The sequence below is a fragment of the Adiantum capillus-veneris genome, chromosome 29 (genome assembly GCF_014529385.1).
Source record: "Adiantum capillus-veneris isolate H3 chromosome 29, ASM1452938v2, whole genome shotgun sequence".
In the NCBI taxonomy this organism is placed as follows: Eukaryota; Viridiplantae; Streptophyta; class Polypodiopsida; order Polypodiales; family Pteridaceae; genus Adiantum; species Adiantum capillus-veneris.
In genome coordinates, this window is record NC_140959.1 from 41730746 (window position 1) to 41736942 (window position 6197).

Consider the following 6197-nt stretch of genomic DNA (forward strand, 5'->3'; position numbering starts at 1 on the left):
ATCCTCCATTGATGCCGCTGTGATTGGCACATGGTAGCCTTCATAGGTCCGTGCACTACGAGGGGCTACCTCTATGACGTACCACCAGTTTGATGTAGACTTTGTGGGATGAAATATCACCTGCCAGAGCCACATAACTTACATGAGAGCTTCCAAGCACATAAATTCTTAAATGGGATGTTAACTAATCACAAAAGCAGACTCTCCTCTACGCGCAGTAGCGTTGCGACCCTCCATGATTATCTTGAACCATTGCACGTCGAACAAGTCGACAAAAAATCTTCTATAATCGATCCTCAAAATCTCTTGTAGCGTGCCGAAGTAAGTGAGTTCCGCCACCACAGGATCTGCATCAGAGGACCGTCGTCGACTTGACTGTTCAAATTTTGCCATGATTCCATAGTCTTGAGTAAAACGCTTTTTGTTGATCCGTTCCACCCTAAAATGTTGACCTTTACACCATGCTGCTGTGTAGGACTTATACTACAACCAACAAAGATTATGAGTGGCCATTCAAACATCTAGAAAGTAACTAGTCGTACATTGCAAACTGACCTTGGTTGCGCAACCCCGAGAGTACTCCCACTCTTCCTCAGTCACTTCTTCACCGCATTGTTGTGCGCTTTTCAATTGGTTGTGCAACCATCTTAACACTAGAATGGTAACCTAACATGACATAAAAGTGTCCTTTCAGGGTTTTGGGAAAAAAATTCAAAACCATAGTTTGAAAAATCCTTTCATGAGCTTATAGTTCAATAACTACTACATATGGAAAAAATAAGAAACTTGTAATTTTTCTCATCCCTTGGTCACTACAAGCCTCCAAAGTTGATGGACCAGTGCATTTTGCCCAAAACAGCAATTTCTTACGGTTGATTGCATATAAATAAGAGTGGAGATTTTTGTAGGACATGAGATAAAATGCCCCGTTAACTTCAATGGGTTGGTGAGCAAAGCATATGGTTTCTTTTACCTCACTAATTTTTTTTTGGGCAAAAAAAATAGGTACAAAAAAGTTGCATTTTTGTCATTCTGCGGACCTATCATCAAAGTTTCTATAGTCACGTTCAATACAGATACTATATACATGTTTTCTTAGTTCCCTTTGGGCCTCTGGATTCAAAAGAAGCCATGGAGCATATCAAAAGGATAATGGATCTCTTAAAATTTGAACCTTGGGGGCAATGATAAAGTGCTAAATACAGCAAACATGAAAAAACTGGGTTTAGCATTATGACCTCTAGAAACCCATAGAAACTACTCAATATCTAGCCAAGTTTGTAGTCTATGATTAGATATGGTTACTACCTACAAAATACACACAATTGGCCTAAGAAACTAGCAATATTGAGAAAGTTATACTTGCTACTCTAAAATGTATCGTATTCTTCAGCACAATCAAGAAAGCCACCAAAAAAATCATAAAAGTGCTAATTTTGGCCAAAAAAACAGGATTATGCAATTCTTGTAAATTGGTCATAACTTTCAATTTTAACACTTAGCTCTCCCTACAAGCATCAAAAAATGTTGAGAACTATGAAGGCCTAACCTCTAGCCATCTAAACCTCACAAACATGAAGTTTAGAGTGGTATAGTTGCCAAAAATTGAAAAAAAGCCAAAAATAGGACCCGTTTTTTCACACAGTTTAGGTTAAAAAATGTTGTGCAAGAGTAAGGTTAATGGTGAGATCGATACTAAAAAAAAATTGCTAAGTTTTTTGCAGCTCATAAGGCAACTTTGTGGATATATAGCACCTAGAAATTCATTTTCATACTCTTCAAATAATTCAAGCAAAATGGTCACTTAACAGGACACAAAAGTGTCCAAGGACACAAAAGTGTCCAAGGACATAAAAGTGTCCTGTTACCATTCCAGTGTTAAGCTCATGAATGTTGGTAGGCTCTCCAAACCCGTCGGATAGTGCATCGATGGCCGTCTTCCCCGTCTCCACTCGATTCGTGCCCTTTGTCGCTCTTGCTTTGCATCCTCATATTGTGAAATTCACTTCTGCATGACTGGATTGTGAAGCATGCAAAATCGGTTGATTTTAGCCTCTAGATCTTCCGTCATCTTCTTCTCAACACCAAGATTGCACATGATAATCCCACATATGCGCTCATCATCTATGGTTCGCCATAGCGTGTCCCGGGCTTGATCAAATCCGTCTAGCTACTCTCCAATGTACACTAGGGACTCTGATACCAGGCAACCTTCTGCCATGCTACCCTCCGCACGTGCCTTCTGACGCACATATCCCTTGAGCGTTTTCATGAAACGTTCTAAAAAGAACATCCATCTAGAATGTACTGTGCCAGCTATTTCCACCTCATCAACTATGTGAACAAGAAGATGCACCTGAATGGTTAGCATGGTAGTAGGAAAATGTTTCTCAAACATGCACACAACCTCTGCAGCGTTTAGTTTGGCAAATGGTATGGAGTCTACGTTGATCTCCTTTTGTGAGATCCATTGCACCAATTTCACAAGTTTGTAGAATGTGTTACGGACGTCAAGAGACAAACATCCCTCAATGGCAACCGGTAAAATAAACTGCAAAACACGTGCAGCAATGATATTAAAGTCCACACACGAATTTGTTACACAATTTCCACTGTGATATATTCCACTATGAACATATCTAACACATTTTATGCGAGTCGTGTGACTTCAAACCTGGTAAGATTTCCTTCTTTTGTAAAACACGTTCGGAGCGAGTGCATTACGCCAGTGGGGGTCCGCAAAGATCGAATGGTCTCTTTTACTTTGCGTTCTTGGGCTCCTGTGAAAATCCATGGTGCTTTAGGGAGTTTTATGGATCCATCAGACGCTGTTGGCGGCCAATATTGCTCCATACGATCCACATTTCTAAGGTCAAGTCTGGCTCCCAAAGTATCTTTCTTGCCAGTCAGATGGTCCCATAGTAGATTACCCACATTCTTGAATATGTGCATTGGATTGAGCAAGTGATTGATCATGAGTCCAGGCCAGTATGGTAACTCGTACCATAAAGATAGTCTCTTCATCCCTGGGGGAAATCCGTCATCACACATCTCCTTCTGCTCTAACCATGCTTGTGCAGACATCCTCGGTGGCTCTCTTCCCAAAAAGCTGTCGCGTAACACACGATTCTCTGGAAGACCTTCGTAAATTTTCTTCTTCAATGAGGGCGCCCTACGTGCATTCAGTCTAGGTCCACATGTGACACATGCTCTGTATCTGCTTGTTTGAAGCCCTGCATGTATACACATGATAATAGATCAGCTTAAGAAAAACCAAGATTTACAGTGTCTGAGTGAGGAGTGTAAATAGATCACCTGAGCATTCTGTTAGTCCCGGATAGTCATGCATGGTCCACATTAGAATTCTTCTGATCAAAGCATTCCGTCGACCTGTGTGTCGGCTCATATCCACCACTTCTATGCCAATCCACAATTGTTGTAGCTCTTCCAATAGTGGACGAAGATACACATCCATATTCTTTACTTTCTATCGCCCCGACACAATCAAGCTTAGCCATAGGTACCCCTTCTTCGTAGTCAACCACGGGGGAATGTTGTAGTTGACGATGACAACGGGCCATACATTGTAAGATGTTGATATTTGACCAAATGGATTTACGCCATCCATAGCCAGGCCTAAGCGCAAATTTCGAGCTTCCCTGGAAAAATCTAACCATGTTCCAGGATGCACAATTTGCAGGAATCCATAGCACACCATCCGAAGATTTATTCTCCTCATGCCATGATGCTAGGGCCGCCATGGACTTATATTCGAAGAAATGCTTGATGCGAGGAAGCAGAGGAAAATGTCGCAAAACCTTTTGCGGAATTTTTGTTCCGTGGAGATCTACTCGATATCTCTCGGAATCACATTTCAGACACTTCTCCATGTCTATGTATTCCCCTCTGAAAAGAATGCAGTCATTAGGACAAGCGTGGATCAACTTGTAATCCATCCCCAAGTTTCACAAAATCTTTCTTGCTTCCTCTCGGGAATGTGGCATCACATTATCAGCTGGTAGAATGTGCTCTTTGAGCAATCTACACAACATAAAAATACGGTACAATTGTGTAAAAATCTATAAGATCATTATACATTTAGAGTTTTTTAAAAGTAAACTAATTGTAATAGATCACCTGAAAAATGATGTGACACTAGTGTCACTCAATCCAAACTTTGTCTGCATGTTGAGAAGAACGAGGAGCGCTTTCAATCTAGACACACGTGCTCCATTATACAATGGCATATCGGCTTCACTTTTCATATCGTCATAGATAAGCCTTTGTGAATCCATGATCGTCTCGATCATTTCATCAATCTCGGGCTCAAACATTGCCTCGTTGGGAATGTGGTCTGCATGATCATCCCCTGAGCTGTCAGAAACTATATCTTGTGGCCTCACATATGCTGCTTGACCAAAGGGCCTACGAACACGTCTATTGGGTTGCAAGATTGCTGCCTGTTGGCCAACGTCAGAGTCCGACGAGTTATGATTGGCAAGATGGATTGAACTTGACAAATTCGTGAACGTGCTGCAAAGAAACGCGTCTTTTCCGTCGCACATCATGCTTACAATGATTACAAGAACATAATATCTTCGTTGAGAGATAGGTATTTTGGTTGGACGGCCCCACATCCTTGCAATGATTACAAGAACATAAGATCCTCGTTGAGAGATAGGTGTTTCGGTTGGACGGCCCCACATCCTCGTCACTACTCATAATGAGGGTAAAAACCTTATAACCTGGACAACAAATTTAATCTTCTATTGGCATTCTTCGTCTTTTATCTCTCTCTCTCTCTCTCTCTCTCTCTCTCTCTCTCTCTCTCTGTGTGTGTGTGTTTGTTCACACTGTAAACTACCTCACATTCTCTAGTCATGTCCAATCCCCACACACCTCGGTCTAGAGGTGCACGGAGATCAGAACCACCGGGTTATAATCTCGTCTTTATTGGTCAATGCCTATATTTGTGGGTACAAGAAATCTACACACCCATGTCTACATGATATTGCATGTAGTGGACAAAACCCCTTTGTCTCTTCTCTAGCTGTAGCATTTCACAGCATCTTAACATCTTTTCACAGTAGATCTTTGTTTGTAGCATGCAGGTACGCCATTCTGGCAATGTAGCTGATATCTGCTCAAGGCACTTAATTCTTACTCTAGATTTGACGGGATGTGGTGTTGTGTGTGTGTGACCCTTGGAATCGTCATCTTGCATCACTAATTTCTGTGTAGGCTCAATTTGCTCTTCCATTAGTTGATCATGACGGCTTATTGTATGGTAGCAGCAGTCGAACATGCAGGTGGAATTGCTGGTCCGCATGGATTGTCGAGGCTGTAAGCACAAAAAATTTTCTTGCCATTTCTGACAAGTGTCGACGGCTCTCTGAGTTGCGCCTACACCAAAATCTAAATCTAGCCTTATCTTAAACGATAAAAAGAAGAAAACAGTATAACCTTTCTATCACCCAAGTGTGGTAGATTGGTTATGCCATTTTCCTCTTCAATAACAGGTAAATAATGTAAATAAACCTAAATCTAATTTAATATAACGTAAATCTAAATCTAGCATGAATAAACCTAAATCTAAATCTAACGTAAATAAACCTAAATCTAATCTAATTTAATTTAAATAAACCTAAATCTAATTTAACGTAAGTCTACATCTAACCTAATATTTAACGTCTGTTAGGATAGTTTCCTACGACGTTAAAACTCTCTTCTTCTTGTGTGTGTGTGTGTGTGTGTGTGTGTGTGTGTGTATGTGTGGGTGTGTGTGTGCTAATAAAAATAGAAAAATGGTATAACCTTTCTATCACCCAAGTGTGGTAGATTGGTTATGCCATTTCCCTCTTGAATAACAGATCTTGAGTTCAACTCCTCGTCGGCTAAATCTTTAGGTCTCTTTAATTAGTTTCCTACGACGTTAAATTAAACTCTCTTCTTCTCGGGTGTGTGTGCACGCCAATTAATAAATGAGAAAAATGGTATAACTTTTCTATCACCGAAGTGTGATAGATTGGTTATGCCATTTCCCTCATGAATAATAGGTCTTCAATTCAACTCCTGTCGACTAGATCTTTAAGGTCTCTTGGGATAGTTTCCTACGATGTTAAGACTCTCTTCTTCTTCTTCTCTCTCTCTCTCTCTCTCTCTATCTTTGTTTTATATCTTTCTCTTTCTCTCTCTCT